A 27,126-nucleotide genomic window follows, 5' to 3' on the forward strand; every position below is an offset into this window, starting at 1 on the left:
CAAACAGTCTGTCGTAAATAAAGATTACTTATTGTAAGCAGCTATTTGGTGTATCTACTGTCTTGTAGCTCCACAGAACAGTTTGAATTTGTGTAACGACAGTAGCTCTACCGCTGTCGGTACTGTTTTCTTCTCTAGAAACTTACGTCAAATCTTACCGTAAAAGCAGCAGGGGTGAGAGCAATTGCCTGTTAGCATAGCATGTTAATGAAACTCCATAATTAATAAAATAAATGAACAATTACAATAGCGAATGCGAAACTACACAAAAAATAAAAGTTGAAATTAAAGCGTTCTCGAAAGTCTTGGAATTCCCAGTGCCGATATCTTCCCAGTAACGATGTCGATAACAGACAAAAATCGTCGAGATTCTACACACGTAATTACGTTTCTACGAAACTCTGGGTGGGTGCGGGTCCTGCTCGCACTTTTCCAGTTTTTGTTTAAAAAAATCCAAATTTTGTTCTAGATCTTTGATATCCACGGATGGCATAAAAACTTTCCACGCGCTTGCATTCAAATATAGTTCAACCTGTTTCCGCAAGTCGCGCTGTCGTAGCACTCCCTCAAGATAGCTGCTGGAATTCATGTTCGTTTAAGCCAACGTGCTTTCACAGTGTCTCCTTGCTGTGAAATAAGGCAGTGACGAACATTCACAGGAGTTGAAGAAAGTGTCGGTCTCAGCGCAGTTAGCCGCTGGGCAAGCAGATTATCTGCTGTAAGTGCGCGCGTCAATACTCGACACCCCACGCGCAGCGGCCGACGAAGTAGTGACAAGGAGTAGCTGACTCACAGTCTCAGTTTTGCTGCCAAACGCTTAGCAGCGAACGGACTGTGAATCCGAGTAGGAGACAGATAAGTGAGTATGTGCAGAGTACTGAGGTAGTTCAACGAGGTAAAGGTTCGCGCTACGCGGGTTCCGAGAATGATGACCGACGCGCGCACACGAACAGTTCGAGAATTGTGGAGATGGCATCGTTGCGAGAATTCTGACTGGAGCTGAAATTTGGCTGTATCACTTTGAACCGGAGACCAAAAGAGAACCTTTGAAGTGGCTTCATGCAAACTCGTTGACAAAGAATCCTTAAAAAACTTCATGCTCGAATGAGTCGTGTTCGACAAAATCGGCCAAATCAAAGTGTTTGACTGTTGCCTCCCCGTACGTCAGAGACTAAACCACCACCGATGTCACAGTCCTGGCCCGGCAGCGCGTGGAATCTCTTCGCGGAGCGAGATTTGAAGATCACTCCTTTGTAGAGCTGCTACACAGTGGCTCAAACGTACTGTTCCTGCCTTCTACTGTCGAGATATGCAGCCCTTAGTTTCAAGATGGAGTGAAGCAGTTCAAAGGGACGTAAATTATTTCGAAAAAAGACATTTTGTCTCTCAACAGTGTATCAGTATAACAAAAATATCAAAAGTATGGGAAATAAATTGGATGTTTAAAAAATATTCTCCATTTCTCTTGGAGTGACCCTCCTACATAAAATGTTTTAATATAACAATAATAATTCGTTTACATGTTTACTTAGTACCGCACATTGCCTCAGTGTAATATTCGACAAACTGCATTTCAGAGAAATAAAACGTTTGAAAGGGATTCGTCCAAAGATTTGAAAAGAACGTATGTCAAAGCAATTAATTTCGCCAGTATAGTAGTAACAGTCTCAATACTTCGACAACATCATAATTTACAAAATGTACAGGGTTTGGATAAAGATGTGAAAATACCGCGAGAAATGCATGTTTAAACATAAATGCATGTGCTAGCGAAACCTGCAGGATGCGCTGTTGTATTTAACCACGAACGCCATCCGTGCAGTGTCTGAGTATGTTGTAAGTGTGACTGGTTGTCAGGCCAGTGTTGTGTGTACTTGTAATTGCGTCGAAGCTAAGTGAATTTGAACGTTGGCAAATTGTTAGTACTCGTATGGTGAGTACCGCGTACAAAGAAAGCAAAAATCATCCGCTAAGTCACAACGCGGACGAAAGTGTGTGATGAGCGATCTTGACAAATCGTCATTAAAGAGGATTGGGACGAAAAATAAGACAACAGCTCCAAAAGTCACTGGAGAACTGAATGTCGCACTCTCGAGCCCTGTCAGCACCAGATAAACACGGAGGGAGCTCCATAAGCGCTTTTATATAATTAACAGGAATGATGCCGGTCAGACCGCAACCCCATCTAGGCCTTCACGGAGGCAAGTGATTTGTATCCTGTGTTGAACTAGTAATATACACATCAAAAGAAGTTCTGCATCACCCCAGTTCCCCGAACTCCTGCTGAAAGACGTTGACTGGATATTGTATCGCAGACACAGTCCCTTTAACTGTTCAGAGATGTCACTAAACCCGCCCAAAGATGTTGACAACCTTGTATGCGCAGCGCCTATTAGACGCAGGGGGTCCGACAGCCGATCAGTTAGTCATTCCACCAGCAAGGAGGTACACGGCTCCTGTTGTCTGTAGTTCAACCATGCCTAGACGATCAATACCGCGGTTCGATCGCGTCTGCATTGTTACTTTGTTCCACGAAGGGCTCTCAACAAGAGAAGTCTCCAGGCGTCTCGTAGTGAACCAAAGCGAAGTTGCTCGGACATGGAGGAGATACAGGGAGACAGGAATTGTCGATGACGTACCTCGCTCAGGCCGCCCAAGGGCTACTGCTGCAGTTGTTGACCGCTACCTACGGATTATGGCTCGGAGAAACTCTGACAGCAACGCCACCGCGTTGAATAATGCTTTCCTGCAGCCACAGGACGTCGTGTTGGACTCAAAATGTGCTCAATAGGCTGCATGATGCGCAACGTCCATGGCGAGGTCCATCTTTGCAACCACGATACCATGCAGCTCGGTACTGATGGGCCCAATAAAATGCCGAATGGACTACTCAGGATTGACATCACGCTCTCTTTATCGATGAGTGTCGCATATGCCTTCAACCAGGCAATTGTCGGAGACGTATTCGGAGGCAACCCGGTCAGGCTGAATGCCTTAGTCACACTGTCCAGCAAGTGCAACAAGTTGGAGGTTCCCTGTTGTTTTGGGGTGGCATTATGTGGGGCCGACATAAGCCACTGGTGGTCATGGAAGGCGCCGTAACGGCTGTACGATACGTGAATGCCATCCTCCGACTGACAGTGCAACCATATCGGCAGCATGTTTGCCAGCCATTCCTCTTCATGGATGGCTATTTGCGCACCCATCGTGCGCATCTTTGAATGAATTCCTTCAGGATAACGACATCACTCGACTAAACTGGCCAGCATGTTCTCCAGACATGAGTGCAATCGAACATGCCTGGGATAGATTGAAAAGGGCTGTTTGACGACGTGACCCACCAACCACTCTGAGGGATCTACGCCGAATCGCCGTTGAGGAGTGGGACAATCTGGACCAAAAGTGCCTTGATGAACTTGTGGATAGTATGCCACGACGAATAGAAGCATGCGTCATTGATAGAGGACGTGCTACTGGGTATTAGTTACCGGTGTGTACAGCAATCTGGACTACCACTTCTGAAGGTCTCGCTGTATGGTGGTACAACAAGCAATGTGTGGTTTTCATGAGCAATAAAAAGAGCGGAAATGACGATCTCTATTCCAATTTTCTGTGCAGGAGATGCAATACTTTTTTGGTGTGAGTATTTTGGAATTTCTTGCTATTCTTAAGACTCTTCAGTTTACAAGCTACATTATTCTCAGTAAGTCGGCTGTGAAACTCGGAAACTGATATATGTAAAAATATAAACGCCTCTACTGAGATGTGTTTTCGACGGTGCGATGGTCGTACCCCTCCCGACCGCCCTCTTCCTCTGATTTGGATCCGCACCTAATACCTAGAATACAGAATAGTATATTGTTGCGCTAACTTTTTGAGACTGCAGAGAAACACCTAAATGAGGAGGAGCAATAAAGCTCTAGCGAGGTACATTACACTTGCTGTGATGTGCGTGGCACCGTTGATTTTAATTCGAAACAGCGCGGGCACTCCGCAATATTATATAGGGCACTACTACTGTCTTCACCTTGGCCGAGGTGGATGGATACGGGCTGCCGGTGTCAAGTTACCGACGGGAGTTCCACTGGCCGGTTATCAGCGAACCGACGTGCGCACCCCGGGCTTGCTTGTGTTAAACTGACTGATTTGGCGCTGTGGATTCCGCTGTGTCACAAACGCAATGACAGACCATAGAATTCAAACAGTGTTGACAGGGTAGAAAATTCTAGTGCCTGGGGAGAAATCACAAAGAGAGTCCCACAGGATACAGGATTCAATTTTTGGTCCACTCCTATTCCTCACATATGTGAATGATCTTCCACTTAACAGTCAACAAGCAGAGTTGGCACTTTCTGCGGACGATACTCATGTTATAATACGTTCCATTGGAGAGAAAGCCACAAAAGAGATTGTTAATGATGTTTTTTCAAAGAATTATTAGGCGTTTCCTTGAAAATAGACGCTAAATTTTGAGAAAATACTATATTCTCGTCCTCAGAACCAATTCAGTCATTTCAAAAAATTGAGTAGAAATGAACATGTAGAACATGAAAGGAGGCAGTAAATAAAGAGAATGCTGAAAATTTATAGATGACTTATTGATGAAAACTTGAACTGGAAGAAGCATATTATTTAGCTTCTTAAACAATTGAGTACAGCTACTTTTTCTCTTCGTATAATCCCTAGCCTTGGAAACAAACTGATCAATCTCCAGACACATTTTGCATATTTTCCCCCTGAAACATTCGCTATTTCCACTCAACAATGTCTTATGTAATAATTTACTGGGGCAACTCACCACTTTTTTAAAAGTGTTGATTGCACAAAAGCGAGCAGTAAGACTAATGTGTGGTCTCACCGCTGTCGTCATTTAGGTACCTCTCCAAGGAGTTAATCATTATAGGTACACCGTAACAATACACATGTTCACTAATGAAATTCGTCATAAATAATCCATCCCAATTTGACAAGATCCGTTATGTCCATACCTACAACACTAGACGAAAAAATGACCGTTACTACCCATTATGAGTGCTGTCTATGATTCAGAAAGGAGTTCAATATGCAGCAACAAACAGTTTTAATAATTTGCATAGTAACATATGAAGTCTGACATTTTGCAAAGCAAGTTTTAAATGTAAACTAAAATCATTTCTCTTAGGTAACGTTTTCTATTCCATGGACGAATTTCTACTTGCAAGCTGGTAGCTTGAAAAAACTTGTTTTCAAGTGTAGTTGCGTGAGTGGGACTAAAAAATTAATGTATTTACTAATCTTAACACAAATCATGTTTACATATGCTGTAAACGGTGTCGATCCACATTATTTTGATAGAAGAAACGTTCAAATGATTTATGGAACATGTAACTAACTAACTTAGTGGGGTCTCAAGTGATAGTTGAAGTGTTTTCTGGCCTCTTGTTCGAAATATTATTGAATCATTTCCATGGCACCACTGTTACCATTTACACTGCAGTTAATGACAGCAATTTTATCCACAATGGAGCCAATTGAATTTCGTGACCGTCACTTTATTGGGTGCAGATCATTGGTAGCGGTTATTTATTCCACACCTTAACCTTTTTCTTCCATTTTTTTAGTGGTCTTCAGGACTTGGGTTTGTTCCGTATCATACGCCTGTCATTTATATTGCCAAATTATCACTTTAACCCGAAATAAGTGTAAAATTAAGTTTGTATTTTCCTGATACTAAAATCGTATACTGGGCCAAGACGGAGACCTCAATAATTGCATTTTGCGAGCAGCATATCTCCAACTAAGCACGTATCGTGGGCTTAGTATGAGGTTAGCCATTCTAGGACCGTTTCTAAGTATGATAATTTGTGTTTCTTGTTGACTGATGTGCAAGTTAGCACTGAGTCATGTCAGGATCTGCTTTGACGTACAGAAGGTAGCGCACATCTAGCTCAAGAAGTTACGTAAGAGAGGAACCACTTGCCTTGTCTATACAATGTCTTGGTGTTTGTTATCTAGCTTAGTACGACAGCACAAGTTGTGGACACTTTGATTACCATATTCGAAGGACTTATTCTGCTTATTCGAAGGAACTACATACGTCACTTGTAAGCAGAACTGGAAGAAATTTTAAAAGATCCGAATATTTCAATATGGATTTATCTCCTCCATCCGTTGCAGCTTATGAGGACTGACACTGTATGGCCGAAAAAGGTCCCGATTAGAAACGCGTTCTGTGATGGTGTCTAAAAGAAATAAAAATTGGATTATTATAATTCCAACTGGCAATGAACACTTCATGGAACGCGTTTTGTCTCTACGAACGTTGAAGGAGTAACAACATTTATTTTTTCAAATAACTGGCGTGAATAATAATGTTAAAAATTGAAAAGATCTTTTAAAGAGCCACAACTGTGTCCTTTATTTAGCATAGCCTGATAATTTGTAGACGAAATTTGTCTCACTTAAAGCTACTGAAATGTCTGATAGATTACAGAACATGTCTTCCAGTCTTAGTTCTTACTGTCATATTTTCCTTTTCTCCAGGTTATATGTCATGACTATCGTAAGAGCTTATGGAGGATCCTACAGGTATATTGCGTCTATATCAAAACTAACGTTCTTCTACTGACTCTCGTTTGTCGTGCTTCAGCACAATAGGCGCCATGACTTCTGACGGTAGCGAGAACGGTTATGTCTACATTTTGTTTGTGTAAAAGCCGTCCGTTCCATGTTGTGTGTTGAATGGTGTACAGGAAGAATGACCATCTGAACAATTCTGTATACAGGGTGAGTCACTAACTATTGCCACCAAAAACAACTCCGAAAGTATGATAGGAGCTGAAAAGTTTGTGGGACAGAAGTTGCATGGGACACCGGGAGCCATAATATGACATTGATTTTTTCTTGTTAGGTTGGGCCGCTTCAGAGATATGAAGGTCCAGGTGCTATAGTTTGGTACATATTTTCTGACAGCGGCTATCGAGACGAATCCAATGATGTGCAACAGTAGGGTGTTTGAAGGTCACAAAGGTGGCATGAACGTCCATTTACAGAAGGTGTTCCAAGTGATGACCATTGTTACCAAAGCAGGGCTGCAGTCTTCTTATCGCGGACTGAGTGGTATTCCTTATCACATCGGCACTTATCGAAGCACATGTTCTGACAATTCTCTCTCGTATATCTTCAGGTGTAGTTGGGACATCTTTATAAACAATGTCTTTCACGAATCCCCACAAGAAAAAATCCAGAGGCGTCATGCCTGGCGAACGAGCCGACCACAACACATCTCATCCGCGTCCAATACAACGATTTGGGAATTGTCTCTCCTACTCATTTCTAGCAGTCAGTGAAAAATGGGGTGTACTTCCTACCATTAAGATTTCCTTCGATGAAATAGGAACCTATAATTCCGTTCTCCAGAATCCCACACTATACATTCACTAACCACGGTTTTTGGTGTGCAACTTGCCGCAGACAACATGGATTTTCAGTTCCCAATTATGCATGTTATGCAAATTAACATTTCCATGGCTTATGAATATAGCCTCGTCTGTAAATAAAAACAAACTAATAAATGTGTCATCCTTCTGAATCTGAAGTTGAGCTCGTCGGCAGAGTTCAATGCGACGCATGCGATGCGTATCAGTTGATTCTTGGAGGAGACCGATATGGTAAGGATGATATTTATGGCGATGCAGAACACGAACACTACTCTCTCACATGTCAGATTCCCTTGCGATTTGACGCGAACTAACACAAGGATCTCGAACCTCAGTGGCAATAGTACCAATTTCCGTTTCCTCGTTAGTAACTTTCCTTTCCCGGATATATTTCCGATGCGTTAAAAGATTCAGTTGTTCTCACTTTATCATGCACGTATTCAAATGTACGACGAGTAAGGTGAATACGTTGAGGATACGTTTCAGCATTTAAGTCTCCAGCTCACTGAATTTTGTTGCAATTCTCCGTAAATGATAATCATATCGACTTGTTCTTCGAAGGAATACATCATTCATAATCGCTTGATTCGACGTTACTAGTCTTACCTTTCCTATTAGTGTTGTATTGCGAAACCGTCGAATGGTGTTTACATGTCAATGGCACGTTAGATGGATACGTCATATTCGGCGAATATTTACAATTTGCACGATATACGAGAGAGAATTGTCAGATCATGTGCTTCGATAAGTGCCGATGTGATAAGGAATACCACTCGATCCATGGTAAGAAAATTACAGCACTGCATAGAAACCAGTGGTGGTGGTGGTGGTGGTGGTGGTGGTGGTGGTTGTTAGGATGTTTAAGGGGGACTAAACAGCTAAGGTCATCAGTCCCCCGAAACCAATGGTCATGATTTCGAACACCTTCTGTAAATGGACGTTCATGCCACCTTTATGACCTTCGTTGACCTTCAATGACCTTACTGTTACACATCACTGGATTCGTCTCGATAGCCGCTATCAGAAAATAAGTACCAAACTGTAGCATTCCATTTAAAAAAATTATGTTGACCTTCATATTTCTGACGCGACCCCATCTAGCAACAAACAAAACGTCATATTATTGCATCCGTTATCCCATGCAACATTTGTCCCACAAACTTAAGCTACTATCGTACTTTAGGAATTATTCTAGGTGGCAATAAATAGTGACTCATCCTGTGTAACGTGTGTAAGTACAGATACTTTTGTATGTGATACCTTAATATATACACGCATCAGTGTGTTGTTTTTTTCCCTGCCGCGAACAATTTGAACATCAATACGTCACAAACCGTACGACAAAATGTTTTCTGCATGGAGGGGTATGTGGTCAGCACACCGCTCTCTCGACCGTAAAAATGAGTACTGGTAGTATTTAAAATAACCTCAAATTAATAAAACGCAACAAGGAATCGGTTCTGATGGAATATCTATCAAGTTCTACGCGCAGTTTGCATCACTAAGTGGACTACACCTGCCACTATTTTTCGTCGATGCGCCACTCTCCGGTACCTGACCTACTGCCCAGGGGAAGATAAGCATTAACGGCCTGCTCGTGTCAAATATACTTCGAGGCACTACGCAACATAAAAACATACGATTTGTAATAGCTATAGTGATTACTCTGCAAATGACGTTAATACTGGTGTAACGTTGTTCAGTACGCCTTTCTCAGTCACTAATTGAAATACCTGCACTTACGTTCGTTACACTTTGTATATGTATATAACGGTGACTGTTTCTCAGGACACCCGTGTTCGAGACGTTGCACTCATGTATCCCTATCACATTCGTTAGTAGTGTTCTGGTGATGTCATATTTTTCTAGAGTGGATGGCAAGCAAAGAAGCTATAGAAGTTACACATCACTAAATTATAACGAGGAAAAGATAAACACAAACAAGACGTGGAATCCCACAGTACGACGTCTGTTTTCTTTAACGTGCAAGGAGAAAAACCACACAATTAGTGCTGAATGAAATACCAGCAATCTCCGGGAGCAGCTTTGATCAACGACCATTAACAGCGATGGAGAATAAGACATGTTTTAAAATGTAGAGTACTTCTTCGAAACGTTAGGAAATAATGTGAAAAGTATTACCCTAAAGAAACAAATATGTCACTCATAGACTTAGAATTGTCTGAGCACGTTCAGTTACATTCTGCCTGTAGGTTAAACTGTAATATGCTGAAGAAACTAGACACCTTTTCTTGAGAAGATCGAGTTTCTGAAACACTCCGTAGCCCCCACCTTATTTTAAGCAGTAAAAGTCAGACACCACGTCCAAATGTTTGACAGCAGTTCAAAATACCTCTTTGCCCAGAGTGTAGGTTCTATAGCTCGCATTACCATATCTCCGTTCATGTCATTCAGGTGACATTTAAAGATCGGTAGAGGACCGAGGAAAACGTGCGCACATTGTCTTCAAAGACTGTAAAATACGGGGTTCTATTCTGTGAATAACATTTCGTTTTCTGTGTCCAATACATTTGAGCTGTTTTAAAGTACGGTCCTTGAAAGCATTTTGTATGTAATTTCTTATGTAGACAATCTGCAGTTTTGCCGTGTCACTGGATCGTAGCTTGTTGTTTGTTTCACCTGCAACTTAGGCTACGCGATCGCTCCATAGCTGTAAACGGTGTTATTCCGAAGTATTTACATGACGTGACTGACTCTGGTTGCTATTGATCATTCCTATTGCCTAAAGATATCACGCTTCTATGTTTAGTGAACTGCGCAGCTTAGCGTTTATCTAAATTAAGCAATAGTTGCCAGAGATTGCACCAGGCTGATATTTTATTGAGATTCAAGTTGGTATTGATCCAAACCTTGCTATAGACAGGGTGGCCCATTGATAGTGACCGCGCCAAATATCTCACGAAATAAGCGTCAAACGAAAAAACTACAAAGAACGAAACTGGTCTAGCTTGAAGGGGGAAACCAGATGGCGCTATGGTTGGCCCGCTAGATGGCGCTGCTATATGTCAAACGGATATCAACTGAGCTTTTTTAAATAGGAACCCCCATTTTTATTATATATTCGTGTAGTACGTAAAGAAATATGACTGGTTTAGTTGGTCCACTTTTTTCGCTTTGTGATAGAGGGCGCTGTAATAGTCGCCAACGTGTAAGTACGTGGTATCACGTAACATTCCGGCAGTGCGGACGGTATTGCTTAGTGATACATTACCAGTGTTAAAATGAACCGTTTACCAATAGTGGAAAAGGGCGATATCGTGTCGTTCTATGGCTATTGTGGTCAAAAGGCCCAACGGGCGAGTACTATGTATGCTGCTCGGTGTCCTGGACGACATCATCCAAGTGTCCGGACCCTTCGCCGGACAGTTACGTTATTTAAGGAAACAGGAAGTGTTCAGCCACATGTGAAACGTCAGCCACGACCTGCAACAAATGATGATGCCCAAGTAGATGTTATAGCTGCTGTCGCAGCTAATCCGCACATCAGTGGCAGACAAACTGCGCGAGAATCGGGAATCTCAAAAACATCGGTGCTGAGAATGCTACCTCAACATCGATAGCATCCGTACCATATTTCTATGCATCAGGAATTGCATGGCGATGACTTTGAACGTCGTTTTCAGTTCTGCCGCTGGGCACAAGAGAAATTACGGGACGATGACAGATTTTTTGCACGCGTTCTATTTAGCGACGAACGGTCATTCACTAACAGCGGTAACAGAAATGGTTCAAATGGTTCAGAGCACTATGGGACTTAAGTGCTGAGGTCATCAGTCCCCTAGAACTTAGACCTACTTAAACCTAACTAACCTAAGGACATCACACACATCCATGCCCGAGGCAGGATTCGAACCTGCGACCGTAGCAAGAGCGCGGTTCCAGATTGTAGCGCCTAGAACCGCTCAGCGACTCCGGCCGGCAACAGCGGTAATGTAAACCAGCATAATATGCACTATTGGACAACGGAAAATCCACAATGGCTGTGGAACATCAGCGGCCTTGGCGGGTTAATGTACGAGGTGTTCAAGTTCTAAGGCCTCCGATTTTTTTTCTAATTAACTACTCACCCGAAATCTATAACACTGGCGTTACTTCTCGACGTAATCGCCCTGCAGACGTACACATTTTTCACAACGCTGACGCCATGATCCCATGGCAGCGGCGAAGGCTTCTTTAGGAGTCTGTTTTGACCACTGGAAAATCGCTGAGGCAATAGCAGCACGGCTGGTGAATATGCGGTCACGGAGAGTGTCTTACATTGTTGGAAAAAGCCAAAAGTCACTAGGAGCCAGGTCAGGTGAGTAGGGAGCATGAGGAATCACTTCAAAGTTGTTATCACGAAGAAACTGTTGCGTAATTTTAGCTCGATGTGCGGGTGCGTTGTCTTGGTGAAACAGCACACGCGCAGCCCTTCCCGGACGTTTTTGTTGCAGTGCAGGAAGGAATTTGTTCTTCAAAACATTTTCGTAGGATGCACCTGTTACCGTAGTGCTTTTTGGAACGCAATGGGTAAGGATTACGCCCTCGCTGTGCCAGAACATGGACACCGTCATTTTTTCAGCACTGGCGGTTAACCGATATTTTTTTGGTGGCGGTGAATCTGTGTGCTTCCATTGAGCTGACTGGCGCTTTGTTTCTGGATTGAAAAATGGCATCCACGTCTCATCCATTGTCACAACCGACGAAAAGAAAGTCCCATTCATGCTGTCGTTGCTCGTCAACATTGCTTGGCAACATGCCACATTGGCAGCCATGTGGTCGTCCGTCAGCATTCGTGGCACCCACCTGGCTGACATTTTTCGCATTTTCAGGTCGTCATGCAGGATTGTGTGCACAGAACCCACAGAAATGCCAACTCTGGAGGCGATCTGTTCAACAGTCATTCGGCGATCCCCCGAAACAATTCCCTTCACTTTCTCGATCATGTCGTCAGACCGGCTTGTGCGAGCCCGAGGTTGTTTCGGTTTGTCGTCACACGATGTTCTGCCTTCATTAAACTGTTGCACCCAGGATGCACTTTCGACACATCCATAACTCCATCACCACATGTCTCCTTCAACTGTCGATGAATTTCAATTGGTTTCACACCACGCAAATTCAGAAAACGAATGATTGCACGCTGTTCAAGTAAGGAAAACGTCGCCATTTTAAGTATTCAAAACCGTTCTCATTCTGGCTGCTGGCGGTAAAATTCCATCTGCCTTACGATGCTGCCATCTCTGGGAGGTATTGACAATGAACGCGGCCTCATTTTAAAACAATGCGCATGTTTCTCTCTCTTTCCAGCCCTGAGAAAAAAAAAACGGAGGCCTTAGAACTTGAATGTACGTCGTATGGTGCGGCATTATGGGAGGAAGGATAACTGGCCCCATTTTATCGATGGCAATCTAAATGGTGCAATTTATGCTGATTTCCTACGTAATGCTCTACCGATGTTACTACAAGAATGGCGATGTACTTCCAACATGATGAATGTGCGGCACATATGTCGCGTGCGGTTGAAGCGGTAATGAATAGCATATTTAATGACAGGTGGATCGGTCGTCGAAGCACCATATCATGGCCCGCACGTTCACCGGATCTGACATCCCCGGATTTCTTTCTGTGTGGAAAGATGAAGGATATTTGCTATCGTGATCGACCGACAACGCCTGACAACATGCGTCAGCGCATTGTGAATGCATGTGCGAACGTTACGGAAGGCGAACTACTCGCTGTTGGGAGGAATGTCGGTACACGTATTGCCAAATGCATTGAGGTTGACGGACGTCATTTTGAGCATTTATGCTTTAATGTGGTATTTACAGGAAATCACGCTGTAACAGCATGCGTTCTCATAAATAATAAGTTCACAAAGGTACATGTATCACATTGGAATAACCGAAATAAAATGTTCAAACGTTCCTACGTTCTGTATTTTAATTTTGAAAACCTACCTGTTACCAACTGTTCGTCTAAAATTGTGAGCCATATGTTTGTCACTATTACAGCGCCATCTACCACAAAGCGAAAAAAGTGGCCCAACTAAAACATTCATATTTCTTTACGTACTACACGAATATGTAATAAAAAATGGGGATTTCTATTTTAAAAAACGCAGTTGATATCCGTTTGACCTATGACAGCGCCATGTAGCGGGCCAACCATAGCGCCATCTGGTTTTCCCCTTCAAACTAGACGAGTTCCGTTCTTTGTAGTTTTTTTGTTTGACGCTTATTTCGTGAGATATTTAGCCCGGTCACGATCAATGGACCGCCCTGTATAATATACTCACAGATAGGTACTTCATTTGTGATAGTTCTGAGATTGCAGCTAATACCTTCCGCCAAGTCGTAAGTGTATAATGGAAAGAACAGTAATCTTATCACAGTACTACTGCAGTTCCTGTGCCACACTAGCTTTTCCTGAATTGTCTGTAGGCGACTCAGCGTTTGGGTTAACGTGCTGCGTCTTAGATGTCAGGAAATTTGCTGTGCAGTGGCAGACCTGATTAAAATATCTGATAGGAGCGTATTCTCTGCGCAAGTAGTGTTGAGTTAGCTTTGCGAAGACCTACAAACAACGAATCAACTTTGTTCTCCCTTGCATGACACTCATGGATATCATGTGCATAGGAGTTAAGTTTCACATTGTTCGTGATTTCCCCCCCCCCCCCCCCCCCCAGGTAGCTCTTAATGTATGAACTCTGAATGTGTTCTGGTGTTCTGCCGTAAATAGACGTGAGTGATATTGGACGGCAGTTAAGTATTCAGTTATGCTTCATATTTTATAGGAGAGTGTATTTTGTAGGTGGGTGTATTTTACAATCACAGTGAACATGTATAGGCTATTGGTTACTGTAATTGACTATGTTAAAGAGTGGACGTTACTCGCTTGCAAATTGCGACTAGAACTTGAGAGGGAGTCCATCGGAACCTGATTCCTTGCTGAATGTTACTGATTTGAGTTGATTTTAAATACTACCAGTATTGATTTATACGACCGGGAGAGCGGTGTGCTGACCACATGCTCCTCCATATCCGCATGCAGTGACACCTATCGGCTGAGGATGACACGGTGGTCTGTCAATATCTTGGGCCTTCCGACACCTGTTCAGGCGGAGTTTAGGTTTTAGTACTGATTTGTATTGGTCTCATCGTAGTATGTATTAGTGATGTATAATTTGTTTTATTAGGTGTAGGCAGAGGTATATAATCTTCTTAATGTAGAGTTACAATAAGTGTAATGTATATATCAAATTTATTGTATATATAAACCATGTATAAAACTGAAAATGTAATGCATCAAGTTGTTTAAGGAATATTGCACTCGAGTAGCAACGAACTACATTCTATTTCAACTAGTAAATTAGCAACCATAAGTCTGTTCTTCGTGCAAAGCTAAAATTCATGTATTCCACGTATCAGATGCTGAATCAGTAATATGTATCTAAGATATCACACAAAATACAGCACAACCACCAACAGTTATACAGACAAATAACTACTGAATATCATGAAGTGCCTGACATCAAACACTCCAAGTAAAACATCGATACACGCAAACACAACACACCTTCATAAACATGCACTATTTCAGATGAGAATAGCTGGAAGCTCTACCGAGACCTTCTCGACTGAAATAGGCTAGTATCAACGAACAAGCTACTTAGAATATATTGCACATCCAAATTTAGCATAGCATCTACATAATTCAACTTTTACCGTACTTATTTTATTACTTTTTTTTACGTTTGCATTATATAAATTATAAATTATATTCTCTTCACCTAGCAGAAACAAACTATATAGAACTACTTTAACAATCAAAAAAATATTAAATTCTCTGTAATCTTAGGGAAAATTTATATGCTATGTTCTTTAAATGATTTAAAACTGCATTAACGACTGCATACCAATAAGACTGTAACTGTGAGAAGACATTGCTGTCAGTAGCATCCAACCCAGCGTCCATTTCAAGGCGGTAGGTTGCTCTGTACTGTTAATGAAGTAAGTAAATAAAATAAATAAATATCACTACAGCTGTTGAATCAGGGTAACATTCTGAGATTGGCCTTTGTGAAGGAACGTATGAAGATAGACGTCAACATTTCTGCATTTATTAAGATATTTTCAATTTGCTCCCTGTTTCGCTCACAGGCATCTGAGTTGTGAGATTTGTGGCATGGGGAGTCTTAACATAAGACCAAAATAATTTGGAGTTTTGCGACATGTCTTGTGATAATATTACGTTACACGTTGTTATCGAAGGATTCACGCATCGCTCTTTGAGTGGGCGAGCGCGTTGCAGTTATATCCTACCTTTCTGTGGATTTACAATTTGTTGTGTGTCTGTTGCACACTAGACGCTGTTTCTTAAGAATCTACCTGATACTGTGTGTATACCAAAGCGGACCTCTAATCAGCTTGTTATTCTCCTACACTGTCTCATCAAATGTATCTGGACATCTATTAGTAGACATTAGTATGGGGCGTGTTCACCCTTGTCGTTATGATGGTTTGAACGCAACGGGGGTGGGGGGGGGGGGGGGGGGGAGGGAAGGAATCTTTCACTGAGGTCTCTCAATGCCTGTGGAGAAACCATTGCCCATTCTTACTAAAGAGCCGAAACCAGAGTAGATATGTTGGATGCTGTGGTGGTGATGACGACGACGACGATGATGATGATGCTGGGTTGTGGGGCGCTCAACACCGTGGTCATCAGCGGGACGGCACGTCGCGAATGATGAGACGTTGGGGACTACACTGATACCCAGTCCCCGACCGTGCCAGGAATCAAACCCGGGACCCCGTGATCCAGAGGCAGCAACCCTGCCGACTGGACCACCAGCTGCGGACTGGATGGTGTGGTCTGGAGCTAAGTCGACGTTCTGCCTCCATCCAAAAGGTGTTCCGTTAGTTTCAGGTCGGAACTCTGAGCAGGCCAGCCCATTTCAGGAGTGGTTTCTCCACAAACCATTACCTCAAAGAAGCTATTTAATGAAGAGTATATTTCCGTGCTGATACAAGCAGTTTTCGTCTCCGAGTTGCTCCTCTGCTGTAAGTAGTACACACAGCTGTAAAATGTGTTCGTACCCCTCCGAATTTAGCATTTCTTAAGCGCAGTGTAGGAACCACACGCTAAGTAACGAAAAAAATCTCTCTACCGTAGCACCTCCTCCTCTGTACTTCACTTTTGCATTAAACATGATGGCAGGTATCGCACTCCAATAATACATCAAACCTAAATCCTTACATCGGGTTGCCGCAGAGTAGAACGTGATTCATTAATCCAAACCACTCGTTTCCAGTTATCCACTGTCGAGATATGTCGTTATTTACACCTCGTCAAGCGTCGCTTAGCCTTCACTACAGAAGTGCGTGCCTTGTTAGAAGCTGTTCGACCGTTGTATTCCGTTCTTTGTGACCCCCCAAGTAAAGTCATTTTGCCAGCGGAGCTGCTGGAAGCACTTTGAATATCACGAATGATTCGTTCCGCTGAGTTCATCTGACTTTTCGCCCAACATTTTATTTAAATTTTTTCTTAAACATGATAACTTTTTCTTAATTTTCCGCCCCTATGTGTTTTAACGTTCGTTGTTACTATAACTGTATTACGATAACTGACCTCAGTCGCTGTGTAAATAGACCTATGATGATTGAGCTCTCGTTAGTTCGTTACCAACAAATCAAGTGTACTCTCGTGATGAACAGGGAATTGAAGCGTCTGTTATAATTTGAAAACTTGACTATGGACGGGCGTACGGAAACACATGGAACGCGGACTGTGACTTTGGCGAGAGCCACGCTTTTCGTATCGCAGCAAGACGGTAACTGCATGCTCAGTCATCCGACAAGTGCTTCGATGCAACTCGACCAACAACCCATACATTCGAGAGGTGCTTCAGTTCTTCGGGCAACAAATACACCTGACCTTACATCTATTGAAACGATGAGGTCAGTTACGACAGGGTGCCTACGAGAGTTTTCTGAGGAGGAAATCAAATGGACCGAATTCCTGATAAACTGTTTTCTGAGAATGCTGAAGAATTTGTAAGTTCATTCTTTTCTCGTGGCAGCAGTACCGTATATCTAGGAAGCAATGAACGGTAAGATGGGTAAACGAATGTTTTTGTAAAATGACGGACCAAAATTCCTAACGTTTATTTACTACAGAATCCTGGAAAATATTCTAAGCTCAAGCGTTATGATAGTTTTCTGTGAGGAAAACAAAATGTCGCAAAACATCTGCCACTCACGCGTAATGGCAGTTGCTCTCTTCACACGATTATTTTTTTTTTAATCGTCCTCATAGGTAAACAGATTTCGTCTCTCAATACGGTTCTGTACCATAATGTCAACTGATGACAGAAATATGAAAATACGAACTAACTTCCCTCGGCTCTACGATTGGCTCGAAAAATTCCTAAGCGGCCGAGTGTGTACATTGTGGAATCGTGTGACAAGGCTGCGTGTGCCCAGAGGAGAATGTGATGACGCTGTTAATGTTCTCAGTATAATAAACGACTTAATAGACCGAGCGAACAGCGCTCTCAGATTGTTCGTTGACGATGTTTTTGTCTACAGGTAAGTATCAGGGCAAGTTAACTGTTAGAAAATGCAGACTAAAGGAGACCTTAGTAAATATCCATTAGGTTTAGTTGTTGTAAGTTAACCGAAAATGCAGCACATGTCAGATAATGTACATAAAAGAAAAAAATCAGACTGGAATGTAACGTAGAGCAGACGACATTGTCTTTACAGACGAAGCAAATATTTTGTTGGGCAAATATAAGGACGGCAATCAGCCACGTTTCTTTTAAATGAACCATTCTGACATTAGTCTCTAGCGATTTTGAGAAACCACGAAAAATTTAAATTCGGATCCCCAGATAAGGAATAGAATTTTGGTCGCCCTGTGCCACCTCGCTTGGAAACAAAAATTCCATAGTGCTGGAATAGATCCTTGTCGATATTTCTCTCAGCTCTTATAACATTGACTGAATATTTTGGAAGCTATATTAATTGAAATGAACGTAGCAAATGGCCTATAGAGGGGGGTGAAATTTTGATTTGTTGGGAGAGTTCTGGTAATGTTTAGCATGTCCGCCAAGCTTACGCATCCACGACTGTCAACTGTTTCTTTATTTCTGGAACAATGTTTGCAGTTCTTAAGCCATCTGGAAGAGGGAGATCAGGGAATATCGTCTCTCATCCATACCAGTGTCAAAACATGATTTTCAAGTAGAACGATACTCAAATATTGTGTCGGGCGACGGCTATAATGTTGACGTAGCCGACTACAAAGAAGAAAGCTGTTGCCCGTCTTCATGCCCCCTCTGTAGTAACAGCCATAACTAAAATCATTTAGTGTACTATCCCACTTTCAGGAAAGCCGAAATACTGCAACTACAAAACTTTATTTTATGTAAGGGACATATAGCTCATACATTATTCAACAGAATGGTCAGTAAAAATTTACTGATTAATAGAGGCGTTTATAAAATTACTCTGCACTGATGACAATAAATTGTATATTGGTCAAGCAGACAGGGCTATAGTAACTAGAGTGACTGAGTATGAACGTAAGAGGAAAATACAAAGTTACACTCCACACTTGCTGAACAAAGGTGACGGATACAAAGAAGAGCTACACACAGCCAACTAAGAAGAAAAACTTCGCCTATTAGAATCACCTGAGGTGAATAAGCATTTAGCTCAAAACTCCTAATGTGATTCTAGACGATCCGAATCAGATGGGCACATTCCAATTTAAGCTTCACGTGAGCCCAACAGCTACACACTCGCAGACATCAATCTCACTGATCACATTCATCTCCACAAGTTTGCACCACAACAGAATTTTCATTATTCCTTACTTGGTTTTTTCTTACAACCTTTAGTATTATATTCACGCAGCTTGTATACTTTAATTTTGTTCTGTTATGTACTGAGTTTGCAACTGTCTACCTCGTAAATTGTAATTTAGCATGTAATTTAACATGAATGGTGCCTAACAGCATGATGAGCTCTCGATCTGACACTTCTCATCACCTAATTTCATGACCAAAGATACTATATGTGTTAATACTGTCTTTGTTTCTAATGCTTACTTTGACACACATTAATTTCTCTTGTGGATGCTAGTCAGCTGTTTCATGATGATGTCTCAATAAGCCGAAAACCGATTCAAAATAAACAAATACTAGTAGAACAAAAATAAAAGGAAAATATTCTACCAAGAATTGACTACGGAAGTTGTAATTTATCAGCGTAGTAAATACGGAAGTTTTAAGGAGTTCCGAGAGGAATTCAAATGAGAAAACTTTGGCTACGAGGTGTAACATTGCTGTGTAAATTAAGAGCACCAATATTCCAGATGTCCTGTGTGATATGTCTACAGCCTATGTGGCAGCACATCACCATTGACTATTAATTCCATGTGGATATGGAAGCCACTGCACTGTGCACTAATGTGGAGTGGTGGAAGAGCAAACTGAAGCGAGACCAGGTGGCTGTTTGCGCTGTTGAATAGAGCGCTGTGGGGTACCGTTAAGGAATTTCCGACAGACGACCGAAACACTTAAGACCCCTAGGCCTCCTTGTTAGGGCACTTAAAGTAAAGACCAGGTGACTATAGCTACCCGGGAAGCTGTAACCTCCGGCACGGCAGTAAACAACGTCTAGCTTGTGCGAGCTCGAATAGACTTTGAGAGCCGTGTTCTTCTTCAATAATTGACTAAACTCACCTCCGTACTGCATGATAACTGAAGGCGATGTATGAAAATATGAAGCATAGGAATGATTTCTCTTATTTTTGATTTAATGCCGGCCGCGGTGGTCTCGCGGTTAAGGCGTTCAGTCCGGAACCGCGTGACCGCTACGGTCGCAGGTTCGAATGCTGCCTCGGGCATGGATGTGTGTGATGTCCTTAGGTTAGTTAGGTTTAAGTAGTTCTAAGTTCTAGGGGACTGATGACCACAGATGTTTAGTCCCATAGTGCTCAGAGCCATTTGAACCATTTGAATTTGATTTAATACACAGCGAATAGAAAGGACTGTGCAGACATTTCACATAAGTCGGTTTGCCATTGACACAAAGCAAACCGGTGACCGGTGATGCTTGAATATGTCATTGGTTGCTGTTTTAAGTTCATTTTCGTTGGGAGAGAGTTTCTTGTTGTGCGGAACTAGGCTGCAGTTTTCAATGGATTATTTCCTGTTAGTGAGAAGCTGATTTTCTCAGTTTGTCAAAAAGTCCATATGTTACATCGAAATTTAAGGGGCTGTGGCAGGAATTTGCCTGTTCAAATCGCCAGTTTCTGAGCCTGCAAGGTTTCTGAGTTAGATCATTATTATAAGATTTTTCACTGTCACCTAATTTTTACAACAGCATTCCATTTTCCACACTGGCTTCACATAACACGATCAGCTGCTTTCATAGCATTGTAATTTTATGCAGCTACCCTGTGTGGGTGTATACAGTTGTGTTCTCGTTCGAGTATAGTATGACAGCAGTTATATATGCAAATGGCAGACGTACATTGCATACACCCACACAGACTGCCTGTAAAATCGCGAGGATGTCAGTAATTACTTGAAAATTACACATCGTTCAAATTAGCTGAATGTGTGAGGTTAAGGGTTGTGATCATTTTACAGGAAAAGTGCAAAATGGGATTTTGTTTCCTTACATTATGATTTCTACAACATCATTCTAAGTTTATAATTTACAAAAAGCTTGGAAGAAAAAAATTTCTTCGAGGAAATCGGAATCAGTTCCGAAAGTATCGATATTGCGAAACCATCTCGTGCTCTTTACAGATATCTCACTGCATGGATAGTGGAAAATAGATCGACTGAATGCTTCTAGACTTTCGGAAAGTTATTTAGTTTAGAACGTAGCGACGCGTTATAATGGAAACTCATATCTACGGGTTGTCTAAAGAGGTCTGCGAATGACTCGCAGGATCTATCACTTTATCGTGCCTGTAGACTCTTTGGCGTATACTAAAGTGAAATCTAGGGTGCCCAAAGGCAGTGTCAAATGAATGACGGCATTATTGGCCAGGAGACCCTGTCTGAGTATCGTTCAGCACCCTGGCGCAAATATTTCTATTTGACGACTCCGTTCTGACGACTTTCGTATCGATGGTGATGAAGTTAAATGATTAGAACACGAACATCCAGCCACTAAGTGAAGAAAATCGCCAACATGCCGGTAATCGAATCCGGGAGGCAGAGACGTTAACCACTACACCACCAGCTGCATAATGGGACAGTTCCATTTAATAGATGTGTCGTCTGTTCTTAATTACTGTACATTATACGAGGGGTGTTAAATAAGAAATGGAACACATGTTTTCCTCAGCCAATTTAAGTTGAAAAAATGCGAAATTTGTTGTGGAACATCGGGGAATATTCCCATTTAAGTTCCTATAGTTTCATGAAGTTCCGATAGATACCCGCGCTACACGTAGGTTTCAAAATGGCCACTGTAATGGATGTGCGTTCCAAGCAGAGATCTGTAACTGAGTTTATTTTGGCGTAAGGCAAACAGCATCGCATAAATGCATAGGCATTTGCAAAATGTCTGCGAAAACCTGGCAGTGAACAAAACCATGGTGAGTTAGTGGGCGAGGCGTCCGTCGTCATCGCAGCAACGCAGCACAAACCTTTCCGATCTCCCGCATGCCGGCCGGCCGGCCGGCCGCACACAACTGTGGCTCTTGTAAGAACTTTAAAGATGAACGTCCCGTCGACAGCTCGTTCGTTAGATATGGAGCAAAAATCAGCTCAGGGAGGAATAGGGAAGGAAATGGGCGTGTAGCTTTCGAAAGAATAATCTCGCCTTTCTGAAAGATATAATCACCATTTGACTGTACAATCTAGATATCGGCTTGTAAGGTGTCAGGCAAATCAAACACCTTCCATGAACACCCTGACATGATAAGCAAATCCAGTAGTACGTCACATAACTCGGAATAAATCGTGACATTAAATTAACCAAAGTAATACGAGTAACGAGTGAGTAAATGGAATACCACAGACTAACACAAGAATGCCTAAATGCATGTCGTACCTTCCCACCGTGAGACCGACGCAGTTCCGAGGGGAGAAACGAGGACAGAAGCCGAGAGCAGAACCGTGTTAAGCTAGACGGCCCTACGATAAGGGACAGACTTGACACCCACGTCGCCAGCTAACCACTAGGGCTCACCATCCGCAGGTTTTAGCGTGAGACTTTTTCGCGTCTCTGTTACATCAAGGACCACCCCCCAGCCCATGTCAAAAGCTAAAGCCCTCCAGAAAAACAGTATAGATCTTACGATAACACAAAAAGGGCCACTACCACCCGCAAGTTTTAGCGTGAGACTTTTTCGCGTCTCAGGTACGTCAAGGACCACCCCCCAGCCCATGTTAAAAGATAGAGCCCTCCAGAAGAACAGTATAGATCTTACGATAACGCTAAAAGGACCGCACCAGCTGCAGGTTTTAGCGTGAGACTTTTCAGCGTCTCTGTTACGTTGCAAACTTTAAAAACATTGCCCCACCACGAAAGGTATAACGTTTCTCATTGGATAGACAGAATTTTTGTAGGTGGAGCTTAAGGTTAACATTGAGACCCTGATTGGTCAGATGAAAACACAGCCAGATAGTTTTTTTAAACCAACTTCGGTAAATTGTAGTAAGGAGAAGTTAGAGTTGAGTTGGTTCCGAAACGGCGAGCTGGATGGCTGCTGCGCCGGCCACTGCCGCCCTGACGCTGCTTAAACACCGACAAGGTAATGAACGCACGCGATGCCGCATTTTTGAGCGCATAAGGCTTCACTCAGAACTGCAGAAGTCTCATCTGTTACACCCCCTTTTTGCGTAATACTACTGTCGATCGTTAATTAAAACTCATGGTGTTCACATTTGCCACTTGAAGTAAAAATCTGAAACGCGATAATTTTTCTGTTATATAGTTATTGATAAGCCACATCAGCCACTGTAATTTACGACAAGTTAGATAAGTAATTAAAGATAATTGAGGGTCACTGTAGACCATTTTGATAGTTTGCTCTTTTGTGAAACTTAATTTAAACCTAGATTATAGATGTGATATGTCATAGGTCATCCTTCGATCCATTGTAGAACTTGGAAACCCATTCAGGGAATATTCGTTCACATTTTTGTTGAACGCAGTTGGTTTTTACCATCCTGTATTAAAACATTTCCTTTTATCAATAGTGCAATTTATAAACGATGTTTTGTGAGTAGAATAAAATTTCCAATGGTAAACTTAACTGCTTTTTCGACGTTATTTTACCAGCTAACTAAAAATAGGAAAGCCTTGAACCCTTTCCACAAAATTTAGTTAGTATTAAAATTCTTTTACAGGGAGTGAGTGCAGAGGAGCTGACGCTGAGATCATTTAGTATTTGGTTATATCATCGCTAGTCTCAATGAACTCTTCTGAATTCTACATGTCATGTGTGGTCTGGTGTCTCCTTACCAGCAACAGGTCCCAGGTTCAAACTAGTCAATTCCCTCAAAAACACGCTCAGAGCGTCGTTGCGCAAAAGTGGTAGGGAGACACGATATAGAACAAACAGACACCACCATGAATGTTTAGAGGCTTTAGGCCATTACCAATCGTTACAAGTATTATAAATCATTAGGCATGAGTAGAACCCAAGTCATCGTCAAAACATGCGTCATCGGTTATACAAACTAATTTTGTCAAAAAAAAAAAGCGACAACATTTCTGTAAAATACTAATTTACTGGCAATAACCATGGTTCAGTTGATATGGCTGTGGAAAAATAGATGACCGAAACACAGGATTTAGACTTTGCTACAATGTGTCTAAGCAGACACTGACATACACACCTTTCGTGCATCCCACCTGTCTGCGTCTAAAGTTATCCCATGTGGAAGTGCGAGAACAATTAAGAAATGTTTGTGAGTCGTGTAACTGAGGCGGTACGTGGCCACCGGCGCGATTTTGACATAGTCGGATGTGAGAAACCGCCTAAAAGTCACATCCAGGCTGGGCCGCACACCAGGCCTCGTCGATAATCCGCAGGGCAGGATACCAGAAGCTGCTGCGAAGTAACGCACTCGGCTCTCCGGCACCTACAGTCATCGTGGAAAATACCTGCGCCCAGGGACTCGACGACTTACTGTGTCACACGTTGGATTTATTGGCCTAAAGGAGGACGCAAGAGTGATAGTACTGAATGAAAATGTGGCGGGATGCACAGGCAAACTATTAACACTTAAGTTAGTCGATCGTGTTTAAATTGCTACAGGAGTTTCAAAATGGTTCAAATGGCTCTCAGCGCTATGGGACTTAACTTCTGAGGTCATCAGTCCCCTAGAGCTTAGAACTACTTAAACCTAACTAACCTAAGGACATCACACACATCCATGCCCTAGGCAGGATTCGAACCTGCGACCGTAGCGGTCGCGCGGTTCCAGACCGAAGCGCCTAGAACCGCTCCAGTCTGGAAGCGCGCGACCGCTACGGTCGCAGGTTCAAATCCTGCCTCGGGCATGGATGTGTGTGATGTCCTTAGGTTAGTTAGGTTTAAGTAGTTGTAAGTCTAGGGGACTGATGACCTCAATCATTTGAACCATTTTTGAGGAAACTGGAAAAACAGTTCCGCCCGTGGGTTTGATATTAAAAGGCAGCAGAATAAAAGGAATCATCACGTTGCGAACGACACGGCGTAGTTTTAGAAAGGCATAGCATTAGATTTGCACGAAAAAATGAAGCATCATAATTAAAACGGTCAGCGGTTTGTTCTAAAACATGGCGCTAAAAGTCACAGATGCTGTGCACGAGAACTACTGGCAAACATAAGTGCTGGACCATGTTTGGTTGTTGAACCACGCGGCACATCCGTATGTAGCCAGTGACGGCGCCTTAGTTGTCAAGATACTGGTGTGTACGCTGTAGTAGTATAGGAAACAATATGCGACCTCTGGCGGGTTGTCAGTACGTTAATTCCCGATTGCCTCTCGTCCTACGTTTGCTTATGTAAGCAGATATCCTGCCGTGAAATCTGGTTCTGGTTTCGTCTCGTGCTTTCTCAATAGATCTGTAAATTTCTTCTTGAGTTTTAACTATGCATCCATTTCTCCAGATGACCCGTGAACACCCCCAAAAATCGTTTGGTTTCTTCTTTCATCGATGCTCTATTTTGGTTCAGATCTCATGTATCCAACGTCAGTTTGGCGTTCCATTGTGATGGAAACGCCAAAAATGCTGCTCGTCAGAAGACAAGCGTTTCTTGTGTAAGGAAACGTTTTTCAGATAAGTCTACCAGTCACAAATTTTTGTTGATTTACGTAAATTATTCAATGAAGCGACATATTTCGTAGAACAGACCTCTTCTTCAGGCTACAATGGCAATGCGAAAACATTTAACAAAAGACCACATCGATAATGAAGTTGGTCCTTACAATCTTGAGATGTGTTGTGGCCATCCTGCGGGGAAAGAGGAGGATACCTTGTCATGTGGGAATGTTTACTTTGTTTGCTATGCGAACATCAGTCTAACAAACGGAGTAAATATCCCCTTATATCAGATTATCCTTCTTTTCTACGCAACATGGCTGCAGCACATTCTAACACTGTAAAGAACAAATTTAATAGCTATGTGTACTAGTGTTAAATGTATTTGTATTCTATCATCGTATGAAGATGTGTGTGCTTCGGAACATGTTGCTTTATTATACGACTAATGTAAATCAAGAAATATTTGTGACTGGTAGGGGTATCTGAAAAACCTTTTCATATTTTTGAAACGGTCACGGTCGATTTACAGCCAATATGTCTTCAAGTTATCTGTTGCGGTGCTGAGCATACACCTCGTAAAGAACGTCATTATTCTGTCGTGCAGACCCCACAGTGTTCTGTATATTCAGACTGTCTAAATGACAAAGTCTAGATGACAGTTCCATTCGTTCTCGATAACTGGCTTTAGCCAGTACAGTACATCTTCAGCTCTTCAAATGAAAGTTAATATATTAAAATCAGCTGTATGCTGTTAGCAACAAATATTTCTGTCGACATGATAAATGAAATGGTCTATAACTGAATATATCTGGTCACCAAAAAAAATCGTAGCAGCTTTTGCGCGTCGTTAACTGAAGTGTTGGCGATACCTGAATGGCTGTATAATGTAATAAGGCTGCATGGTGGAGCTGGTGTCGCTGTCCAAATGAATGTGAAGCTACGTCTACATATAGATGTGCACGGGGTAGATAAAAAATATAGAAACATCAGAACAGAACACATTATCGTGCCAAATAAGCAGGAGGAAAACCGGTGGCATTCAAAACAGCTCCCAATAGTCTCGGCAAGGACAAATACAGGTTTGGTTTGCAAGGGAATCCTATACCACTGTTCGTGCAAACTATTGATAAGTTCAAGTAATGATGGTGGAGGTAGACAGCACCGTTCTCTCATACGCAGGCCACAAAGGTTGAGTAATACTGACATGTGGTGACTGTGGCGACCAGGGGAGACGCAACAGTTCATCCTGGAGATCACAACACCAGTCCTGGAAGATGCGAGCTGCGTGAACAGAGGCCCAGTCGTCTTGGAACACAGCGCCTCCACTGGGGAACAATCATGATGCCGCTGGATGGACCTGATCAGCCAGAATGGTCATGCAAACTTGGCAGCAATGTAGCCTTGCAGAGTAACCGTGGGGC

General features: G+C 42.4%; 2 protein-coding genes across 11 annotated transcripts in view; one reads left to right on the forward strand and one right to left on the reverse strand.

Moving 5' to 3' along the window:
* LOC126272093 (protein abrupt-like) overlaps nt 1–27,126 on the reverse strand; it is a 546,798-nt gene that overhangs the window by 345,310 nt on the left and 174,362 nt on the right. The gene's annotated exons all lie outside the window — the stretch shown is intronic.
* Nucleotides 1–27,126, forward strand: part of LOC126272091 (voltage-dependent L-type calcium channel subunit beta-1) — a 2,208,268-nt gene that overhangs the window by 160,183 nt on the left and 2,020,959 nt on the right. The gene's annotated exons all lie outside the window — the stretch shown is intronic.

This window comes from Schistocerca gregaria, chromosome 5, assembly GCF_023897955.1.
Source record: "Schistocerca gregaria isolate iqSchGreg1 chromosome 5, iqSchGreg1.2, whole genome shotgun sequence".
NCBI lineage: Eukaryota > Metazoa > Arthropoda > Insecta > Orthoptera > Acrididae > Schistocerca > Schistocerca gregaria.